The sequence below is a fragment of the Cynocephalus volans genome, chromosome 5, assembly GCF_027409185.1.
Source record: "Cynocephalus volans isolate mCynVol1 chromosome 5, mCynVol1.pri, whole genome shotgun sequence".
Classification (NCBI taxonomy): domain Eukaryota; kingdom Metazoa; phylum Chordata; class Mammalia; order Dermoptera; family Cynocephalidae; genus Cynocephalus; species Cynocephalus volans.
This window is the reverse complement of record NC_084464.1, coordinates 45160024-45171429: the sequence shown is the minus strand read 5'-3', so window position 1 is coordinate 45171429 and position 11406 is coordinate 45160024. Positions and strand designations below refer to the sequence as shown.

Genomic DNA, 11406 nt, shown 5'->3' with positions numbered 1-11406 from the left:
GGAAATCCTTGAATTGCGAACACACTTTTTCTAAAAGCAAACAAACTTCATCCTTCAAATTTCTTTGATCCTGATTCTATTCCCCGTTCTATAAACTCTGTTACATATTTGAATTACATTTTTAAGACTGGTAATTTCCACTGTTAGATCCTTCTTAGGGTCCCCACCCCACCCACCTCCCGCCCTTACCTGCTGCTTGATACGGACTTTTAAGGGGTGGGATTAAGGACTAGACTGAGCTTTTTGAGCGCGGTGACCATTAGTCGTTTTGATATGAACAGCACTTGATGTGAATGAATGATTGAATGAGGGTGGAATGAGTGATGCCTGCTGTTCTTTCACATGGCTTATAAAAGTAGCTAAGAGAGTGCCCACTTCCGGGAGGTGGGGTCCTCAGTCCGCTCCACTCTGCCCCTTCCTTGGGCCAGTGCCTGAGCCCTAAGGCACGGACAGCCCTGCCCAGGGAGGGGGTTACAGCTGGACGGCCACCCAAACACTGGAGGGCAGATCACTGGAGCACCCCAGTCTGAGAAGGGGAGGTTTGAGGGGGGCGGGGAGGGACATGCCGAAATGGGAAGGGGTGGCGGGTGCCTGAGCGCACCTCTACCCAATGGGCCAAGGAACGGGGGCGCAAAGAAGAATATGGGCTGGGCGGGAGAGCGCCTTAGACCTGCGAGGGAAACCGAGGAAGAGCTTGCAACGTTGCAAGGCCAGGCAGGAGAAAGGTTTCCTTTCCCCGGAGGATAAGGGAGGAGAGAGAGCCCAATTTAAAAAACAAAACCCTAACTCCCATTCCCCCATAAGCAAAGGGCCCAGAGGCCAATGTGACAGCAGAGGGTGGGCTGGGGCGCACAGAGTGGTTCATCCGCCCCCAAACTGCAGGCAATACCGGCTTCAAGCTGCGGGAGAAGCAGGTTTATGATCCTTGAAACCCGCTGAGATGTGAGAGATAATAGCCTTAGAATCCTGGATTTCTGGAAAGCCACAGACTTCCTTCTCCAAACTGCTGAAAATAGAAAGTAGGAAGTGAAATTAATAGCTCTGGGAAAGAGAAAGAAACAAGGCCATGTGTGGTATCTTTAAAGCCAGAAGATAATAACCACATCTGAACACATTACATTCCAGGCGCTGAACTAAGCGATTTACACTTATTATTTCATTTACTCCTCATAACAACCCAAGGAGATGAGTATTACAATATTGTTTTATCAGTGAGGAAATTCTCTTAGAGAAGTTAAGTCACTTGCCCAAAGTGACATAGCTGAACCCAATTCTAGCTGACTCAAGAGTGTAGAGATTTAATCTATATGCCAGTTGCTTCCCAAACTTTTTTGACTAAGACCCATGGTAAGAAAAACATTTTAGGAAAGAGGAGAAAAAAAAAAAAAAGAAAAAGAAATACATTCTAGATCATAACCCAGCACATATACATATAATTTATAATTGAAAGGAAAATTTCATAAAATAACACATACCCTTAATACCTACTGTTAAAAGAAAAACTTTAGATAAATTAAATTTAGCAGAGTTTGGGGCTGGCCTGTGGCTCACTTGGGAGAGTGTGGTGCTGATAACAACACCAAGGCCATGGGTTTGGATCCCATATAGGGATGGCCGGTTCACTCACTTTCGGAGAGTGTGATGCTGACAACACCAAGTCAAGAGTTAAGATCCCCTTACTGGTCATCATTTAAAAAAAAAATTAAAAAATTTAGCAGAGTTTATTTGAGCGAAGAACAGTTCATGAATTGAAGAGCACTCACAACCAGGAGAGGTTCAGAGAGGTCCACCTAGCAACCTGGGCAGGCAGTATGTATAGATAGAAAAAGGAAGTGACATAGGGAAACAGCCTAATTGGTTACAGCTTTTCATTTGCCTTACATGGACATGTTCTGATCAATTTGAAGCCCATGTACTGTGGATTGATTGAATTGTGTCCTCCAAATTGCATATATTAGAAGCTTAATCCCCACTGTAAATGTTGAGGGTGGGAAATACTATTATGGTAATTGAAAAGTGGAGCCTTAAAGAGGTGATTAGATTGTAGGACCATGCCATAGTGAATGGATTAATAATGGTGGTCAGGGGTGTGGTTCTGAAGGCTTTAAAAAGGAGAGTGCATGAGAAGCTCTCTCTGTACTTCCACCATCTTGCAATGTGAGACACCTGGGTCACTATCACCACTACCAGATATGTGTTCCCAGGACTTTGGACATCCCAGCCTCAGACAGAAACTGTAAGTAATAAATTTTGTTTTCTTTATAAATCACCCAGTTCTGTGTATTTTGTTACAAGCAACGGAAACGGACTAATACACCATGATTGGCTGGAACTTGGGTGGCTGTGGTGGGGTGAGACTCAGCTATTTGTTACAAGAATATACTTTTAAGTAAGTTTGCAGTTTGTTTACATACTATATTCAGTTGCAGTTCACTATATATGGAGGTGGCTTTAGGCCACATTTAATACTACAGAGCTCTTTTATATTTTCTATTCTACTTATTATACATTATTTAAAAAGATGTCTTGGTCATGACCCACTAAGTTTATCTCACAGTTAGTTTATGGGACAGGTCTCCCCAGTTGGGGAAACACTATACTCTGCACTAAACCTCCTGCTGTGGAGGGTGAAGACTGGGACCCAGAAAAAGGCCTCACCAAGCTCCCCTGAATTGCTGGACATGAAGGGTAAATATCCACCTCGGATAAACAGTGAGGACTGTAAGAGCATCTTGAATCTCTTGGTCTTGATGAATTATATCCCAGCAGAGTGAGAGAACTTGCCATGGAGACCTTTGAGGAAGTGCCACAAATAAAACTGGCAATGCATTATGAACAATTATGAACCAGTTATAAAAGGGAACTGCAGGCATTCATAAGAAACAATTCATGCCACATTGATCCATTTCCTGTCTGAAATAGTTCTACTAGTACTGTAGACATGGTGCTCCTGAATTTCAGCAAAGCCTTTGACAAATTTCCAGATAATAGCTCTAAGGATAACTTGGAAAAGTGGGAGGGCTTGTGGTTAAGTGAGTTTATTCCTGATGGACTGCCTATCCAAAATAGGATTTAAAAGAGTAATCCATAAAAGAGTGCTTTATAAACACAAGCACTCACAAGTGTGAGTTTTATAATTTATATCATATATGGAATTACATCTGTCTCCTCCACTAGAATGTGAACCCTCTGAGGGTGGCAAATTTGTTTCATATGTCACCTTGTATTCTCAGCACTTAGCTCAGAGCGAGGCATTTAGATGCTCATCAATAAATCTTGGAGGAATGGTATAATTAATTAATCAATATCTGCCTGAAAAAGGTCATAGGGACATGGCCCAGGGCTCTAGCCTTAGTCCTCTCATGTTCAGCACTCTTACCAGTTATTCAGAAGTGGAACTGCATGACATATTTATCAAAGTTTCAGGTGGCAAAAAACTGGGACAGCCAAAGCACTGGAAGACCGAATCGGGGTCCAAAAATAACTTAGCAGTCTGGAATGGTAGGATGAACCAAGATGAAAAATAATAGAGATCTGCATTCTGCCTTTTGGTCTAAAACTCAGCTTCATAAGCACAGGGTGAGAGGGTATATGATTTAACAGCAGTATATGTGAGGGACTTGTGGTTTTTATAGCAAGCTAATGAGTGAAGCAACAGTGTGGTAAGGTCACCAATACTGCAGACTTAGACTGTGAAAATATAAGCTAGTGAACAAAAGAGGGAGGTCAAAGTCCCTCTACTTTGTGCAGGTCAAATGACACTGGAAGAACTGGCTTTGTCTGAACCGCAATTATTAAGGGAGGAATTGACAAATTGCAAACCGTCTGGAGGAGAACAATATGTTGAATTTGTCTGCATCAAAATTAAGGATTTCTGTTCAGTAACAGACACCATAAAGGTATAGGACGGATAATATACTAGGAAAATACAATATATGCAATTAACACAGAATTAATATCTAGATTATTTAAGAAACACTTTCAAATCAACAAGAGAAAGGTGGGAAACTATAAGAAAAAAGGGCACGGGATGAGTAGGCATTTCACAGCAGAGGAAACTTGAACTGCTACCAATGTAGGAAGAGATGCTGGGATTCACTGCTAATCAAAGAAATGCAAATTGAAACAACAGGACTTCCTCTTTCTGGTAATGGCAGTATAACTCTCTCAAGCAAACCTTCTGCTGGAATCAACTAAATAAGCTGAATGAAATATTGAGAACATCTCTTTAAAGAACTGACAAGATGCGACAGCATCACTCTAGGCAACAGGAACCAAGGGAGGGAGGAGCCCAGAGGCTGCTATGTCCCTAAGGACCTCTGCCCCAGGGGAGAGTTGAACTTCCTTTTGATGGCCTCTTGTGATGAATGGGTGTACATCACAGTCCAGGGTCTGCCCCAGGTATCATGTCTAACAAGACATCCCCTTTCCCCCAGTAAGCTCAGGATGAGGGTAAACTAGAAGTGCACCAACCTACCAGAGTTACTGCCTAGTTCTATTTGCCTGGGTTATCCAGGGAATCCCAGGCTTTGACTTTGGAAGCCCAAGACTGACAGTGCTCCCAAGCTTCTAGCAGACACAAACATAAATCTTCTATGGAAGAAATGACCTTCATCCTGGCCCTCAAATTATTCCTACAAATGATTCCTCAAATGTAATGACCAGCATGTAATCAAACATAACTAGGGGTACAAGGAAATGAGGCTTCAGGCCGCTACCCTAGAAGCCCAATTTCTGTAGCTGCTAGACTCCAAATCCGGTACCTGGGGGCAGGGGTGGTCCAGAGTGTATGGCCACCAACAACTATGTGCCCCAAAATCCAGGGATTGCGTGAGTGAGTGAGAGTATAAGTGCATGTGTGTGCCACCAGAGTGCTGGAAAGTTCTCCCTGGGAGAGCTGGTCTGGTTTTGAGATATTTTAACTTTGAAAAAATGTGCTTGATGAACGGCACTTTTTCTAATTTGTGTAAAGGTGCCCTATCGCTTAATGGCAGCCCCATATAAAGACTTTAAATATTGGAACTATCTTAAAGAGACTATAAAGTAACTAAGTTTATTATTATTATTGATTGATTGATTGATTGATTGATTGTCTTTTTCGTGACCGGCACTCAGCGAGTGAGTGCACTGGCTATTCCTATATAGGATCCGAACCCGCCGGGGGAGCATCGCTGCGCTCCCAGCACCGCGCGCTCCCAGCACCGCGCGCTCCCAGCGCCGCACTCTCCCGATCGCGCCACGGGCTCGGCCCAAAGTTTATTATTTTAAATAAATAGGTTAGGTTGAATATATCTTCAGGAAACAGGAAACTAGAACAAGTAATGTGGCAGATTTTGTTCTCTTATTTTTATTGATGGTTTGCTGGTGCGGGGATCAGAACCTGTGAGCTCAACGGCTGGCCCGTGGCTCACTTGGGAGAATGTGGTGCTGATAACACCAAGGCCATGGGTTCGGATCCCTAATAGGGATGGTCGGTTAGCTCTCTTGGGAGAGCGTGGTGCTGACAACACCAAGTTAAGGGTTAAGATCCCCTTACCAGTCATCTTTTTTTTAAAAAAATAAAGAACCTGTGACGTTGGTGTTATAAGTCTGCACTCTAACCAACTGAGTTCATCTGCCAGACACAGGCAGACTTTAAAAAGAACCAAATTGAACTTCTAGAAATGACAAATGCAATAATTGACATGAAAAACTAATGTCAGTGAGAAAACCACTTTATACCAATCAGAGAGACAAAAGTTAAAAAGGTAGGCAATACCCAGCACAGGCTAGGATGCAGGCAGCCAGGAATTCTTGGGCAACACTTGCAGATACATATTGGGTGCTGCACTCTGGAGAGGCACCTGCAGTGCTTTGTGCAGTTAGGCATGTGTGCACACTGTCACCTGACAGTTCTGGCCCTGTGCTCTTAGCTCAGAGAAACCCTTGAACTGGCCCATGCAGAGACAAGCGTGAAGGTATTTGTCCCAGCCTTGCACAGGCTGCAAGCAGCTGGGATGAACACCCTCACATAGCTGCCAATGGTTTTCTTTCTTTCTTTCTTTTTTTTGGTGGCTGGCTGGTCAGTAAGGGGATCCGAATTCTCGACCTTGGCGTTATCAGCATGCCAATGGTTTTACTTAAGGTAGATGTGGAAAGAATGTTTTCATTTGGAAAAATTCACTCTGTAGCATGTGGAAACTGAAAAAGGAAGAAAACTTATCTTTGGGGGGATCTAACTAAATGGGAAGCAAAGGTGATTGATTATTCATGTTGAGGTGATTAAAAAATTGAATTTAAAAAATATTTTACTTGTATTGTTGTCAAAGTATTTAAATCATGTAATTTATTAAAGTCCATACACATTTGCTATAGAAGAAATAACCCAGATTATATGACCTGGAAGTTTTAGTTTTTTCATTTTTTTTTTTTTTTTTGGCAGCTAGCTAGTACAGGGATGCCAACCCTTGACGTTGGTGTTATAACACTGCACTCTAACCAACTGAACTAATCAGCTAGCCGGACTTGGCTGTTTTAGAAAAATAAAATACTTTTGTAATGTCAGTATTTTTTCATATTGGTGGTTGGTCTCCTCAAGAGTCTGGTAAAAATAAGCTTACAACCAAAATGCAGAACTGATCAATTAGTTAGAGGGAGTTAATTTTTCAGTGATTCCAATTACTTACATCATCTATTTTTGCTATATACATTAACAAAATCATCTTTCCATGTTTGGGTATATTTGCAAAGTTAATGATTAACTTTATTTAATTAATTATTTAATGGTATTAAAAATGTTTGTTTTTTTTTTCCCTACATAAAGACGAGCGAGCAGTAAGGGGATCTTAATGCTTGACTTGGTGTTGTCAGCCCACGCTCTCCCAAGTGAGCTAACAAGCCATCCCTATGTAGGGATTCGAACTGTGGCCTTGGTGTTATCAGCACCACACTCTCCCAAGTGAGCCACGGGCCGGCCCTTAAAAATGTTTTTAAGTCCATTTAATAAAATGTAGCCTAGAGCCAAATCTGAGGTTTGAAGATAATATATTAAATTTATATCAAATAGTCAGCACTCACTTTTTGTGGAAAGTTGATAAAATCAAGAGACGCAAACCAGTACCTATTTATTTTTTATTTTATTATTGTTTTGGTGGCTGGCTGGTATGGGTATCTGAACCCTTAACCGTGGTGTTATAACACCTGTATTAGTCCATTTCTGTTGCTTATAACAAAATACATGGAAGTGGGTAATTTGTAAGAAAATGAAATTTATTGCTTACACTTTCAGAAGCTGGAAGTCAAAAATCCAGGGAACACATCTAGTGAGGGTCTTGGTGGTGGCAACAGTGACCCAAGGGCCTTACATGGCAGAAAATGGCATAGCAGAGTGATAGTAACCTCTCATGTGCTCTTCTTTTAAAGCCCTTGGAACCACGCCCCTGACCACCATTCTTAATCCATTCACTACTGCACGGTCCTACAATCTAATCGCCTCTTTAAGGCCCCACCTTTCAATTACCATAATAGGATTTTCCCACCGTCTTAACAGTCACAATGGAGATCAAGTTACTAATACATAAAACTTGGGGGACACAATCCACCTCAATACCCATGCTCTAAACAACTGAACTAACCAGCCAGGCCAAAACCAGTACTTTAAATACATTCATACCATATTTTTTAAAAAGTGAATTGAATCTATCTTATTAAAATCAGATGCCCTAATTCCAGATGTAATTTATGCTGATAATATTTAAAACAGTTTGCAATTCCTGAGCATCTTTGGCTGGTCCCTGGAAGATGAACCAAGTGGGCACATCTGGCAGCCTGCCTAGGCCTGGATACCAAAGGATTGACTACTGAAATGTATTGCCACCACTGGCTTTGATGTTTCCTGGTTTGTTGGTGTAAAATTGTTAGTACTGAGGCTACATTTGCAAACTCCTTAACAAGAGATTAAAATTACACTGATATGCTTTGTTGTATTTGGAATGCTCAGCTCAGATACATTTTTATTAGATTCTGGAAGCTCTAAGAGTTTCTCATAAGTAAGCTGCTTGTTAATTGCCTTTTTTGGTAGGTAAACAAAATCCCAAATTGGAAAAATGAAATAAAATGGAAAACTAAAATTTCTCTACTTAAAATGTAATTCTTTTGTAGTTTTGTACATTCTTTCCCCCGTCCATTAATTATTTAACACATTTTTATGATTCATGGGGGTAATTGGCCTGATTTAAAATTAAAACAGGGAAAAATATACATACATGATCCAAAATGACAGTGTGTTTTTTCTAGTCATTTTGTTGTTGTTGTTATGGTTGTGGTTGGCTGGCACAGGGTTTGAACCCTGGACCTTGGTGTTAGTAAAACCATGCTCTAACCAGTTGAGCTAATGGGCCAGCCTCTGTTTTTTCTAATAATAGTTTTGAGAGACAATGTAATGCATTTGAAATGGCAAAAACTTTAGTCATTCAGACCTGGGTTTTAACTGGGGTTTCCCAATTAGTTTTAAATTAATGACTCTCTTGCAGTTTCTGCTCTCTAAAATGGGAATATGACTTCCCTTGCAGTTGTTATGAAGCTTAAAGATAACATAAGTGTCTGGTATATAGGGGAGAGTTTTTAATGTTATTCCCTTGTATGATTCTTGCCAGGGTTTGACAGCTTAAATGTGACACTCAGTGGGTTTTTTGTTTGTTTGTGTTTGTTTTTACCATAGTGTGACCTGGTGGACTGTTATTCTGTAAATTCTTTTCAGTGCGATTTCACTTCCTCCTGGGCTTGAGATATACCTTCATATGAATTAATTTATTTGATCTTGACAATAGCCTATCAAGGTATGTTTCAAGGCCATCAACCTGAACTCACAATCCAAAATTAGAAAAATCACAAGGAAATAACCCACCATGAACTAGACCTTGTCTATACAACAAACAGCAGGATTAGACCCTCAATCACTTCAGACAATGGAATTATAAGATCCAGACTGTAAGTATGTTAAAAATTATTGAAGTCATAAAACAATGAATCAGAAGCATGAGAAATAAACAGAATGCTATAAGAAGGTTATACAGGTATCACATTACAAATGATTATTAAAAACTCAGTAGATAGGTTAAACAGTCTATTAGAAGTAGCTGAGGACAGAATTGGGCACTGAAAGGTAAGTTTGACAAAATTATCTAAAATGTAGCAAAGAAAGATACAGAGATGAAAAATGTGTAAACGAGATGAAGAGGCACGGTAGATAGCAGGAGATGTTCCAACAAAAGTCTGAAAAGAGTTTGAGCAGGAAAGAATAGAGAGAATGAGAAATGGAGAAAATGCCCATTTACAGACTCATTCAACGGCTATTTATAAGCACCTAATATTTGCCAGGCACTATTCTAGGCTCTTCCAACAGATAATGAGATATTGAGACGAGATCATGGCTGATCATCTTCCAGAACTAATTTTAGACAAGAATTATCAGTCTCAAGAAATGAGTCTTAAAATACACTGAATTCTTGCCTGGACACATGAGGGAGAAATTGAAGAACTCAAAGATTGGGTGGCAGGGGTGGGACATTAAAAGAAACCAGAAAGAAAACATATTTTCTACAAAGCAACAATCCTGGACAGACGGCAAATTTCTCAACAGCAACTATAGAAACTTAGAGGAAGTGTCTGGCAATTTAGACCATTATTCCCAACTAATCCATCATTCGAGATTGAAGGCGACTTGAACAAATCACCAGTATACAGTCAACTCCTATTTAGATTTACCTAAACCCTTATCAATGTTTTAGACAATTGGAGAAATATGAATATAAATTGTGTATTAGATGGTATAAAAAATTATTTTTTTAGGAATATGATATTGTGGTTAAATAAGAGATATCCTTAATTTTGTAAGATGAATACTCAAGAATATTGGATGAAATGTCATGTGTGTGATAATTTTTTTAAAACACTGCAATGAGATATTTCACATAATCATATTGGCTAAAGTGAAAAATGTCTAAAACATCAAATGTTGGAGAAAAGATTCCTTACATGCTACTGGGGGAGGCGTAAATTGGCTAATTGGAGAGTAATTTGGTATTAAGTGATAAAGTTGAAGACGCAGTTTCCTCCTACCCAGCAATTCTATGTTTTACATTTAGAAAAATTCTCCTACATGCACAGAAGCATATTCAAAGTGGTCCCAATGCTTGCTACTTAGAGGTTGTCTATATATGATCTCTATCCTCAGCATGCATTTTCCCAACACTCCTCCCGACCTCTTGTTTATTTTATACTCAGTGGTGTCCATCACACAGAAGCCTTACCTAGAAAAAACTTGGACCAAACCATAATGAAGGATACAATCTTAGCATAGAACTTTGTACAAGAATGCTCATGTAATAGGAGGATCAGTAAGATATTGTCTTCTGGTGTAAATATTGCAACACCCATGATGCTTGATTTAAATCCAATCAAAAACTTTGGATCTAACTGACACTTTATAGGAAATGTAGAGGAAAGAGGAACATGCTAAACACTACCACAATGAAGCAATCATACCCAGAAGGTGAGATAGTCTATGGGACAACCGGCCCTGTCTCTTCAGCTAATCTGTGCCATGAAAAAAGGGACTGTTCAAGATGAAAAGAGACTCAAGGGATGTAATAAATAAATTGACACAGTACGTGGTTCTGGATTGGACCTAAATTGGAAAAACAGACATTATTGAGATAATTGGAAAACTCTGAAATGGAGTGGATATTAGATGATATTAACATATTGTTCATTTTATTAAGTGGGTTTATGTTAATTTGACTAAGGAAAATTTTTTATTTTAAGGTAGACACAAAATTTATACTTAAGGAGGTGGCTGTGGCCAGGCAGACTGCTCTGCCCTGTAGGCATTGGTGGCCACATGGCTTCAGCTTCTGCTGCGGTCTTCTCGTGCTGCAGGGCCCTGACCCTGCTGCAGTTCCTGTGGCTGGTGGGACAGCTCAAGAGAGTCCTATGGACTGGCTGGGTATATAGAAATGTTGAGAGGCCAGAGAGCATATCAGATCACATATACTGGATGGCAATTATGGCTATGGTGACCAAAGATGACCATCTTAAAGAGAGATGTGTATGCCTAGCCTTGTTCATGATATGGCAGAATGCATCATTGGGGACTGCACCAGCAGATAACATCCCCAAAGAAGAAAAACACTGGCAAGTAGAAGCTATGAGGCAGATAACCCAGCTTCTACCAGAGGACCTCAGAAAGGAGCTCTATGAACTTTGGAAAGAGAGAGAGACCTAGTCCACTGCATAAGACAGCTTCGTGAAACAGCTGGACCAATGTGATATGATTCTTCAGGTGTCTAAATATGAAGATCTTGAGAACAAATAGATTATCAATCTATTTACTACTGCATGGCCCCATAATCTAATCACCTTTTCAAG

At 40.2% G+C, this 11406-nt stretch overlaps 1 protein-coding gene and 1 pseudogene across 1 annotated transcript in view; one reads left to right on the top strand and one right to left on the bottom strand.

Annotated features, from left to right (window-relative positions):
• Positions 1-929: 929 nt before the first annotated feature.
• The window catches only part of ZBTB9 (zinc finger and BTB domain containing 9), a 40445-nt gene continuing 29968 nt past the window's right edge, over positions 930-11406 (bottom strand). Inside the window, exon 3 of the mRNA XM_063097879.1 lies at positions 930-1006. The gene's annotated coding sequence lies outside the window, so the exon portion shown is untranslated. The remainder of the gene's footprint in view (positions 1007-11406) is intronic.
• Positions 10856-11353, top strand: LOC134379264 (5'-deoxynucleotidase HDDC2-like; annotated as a pseudogene).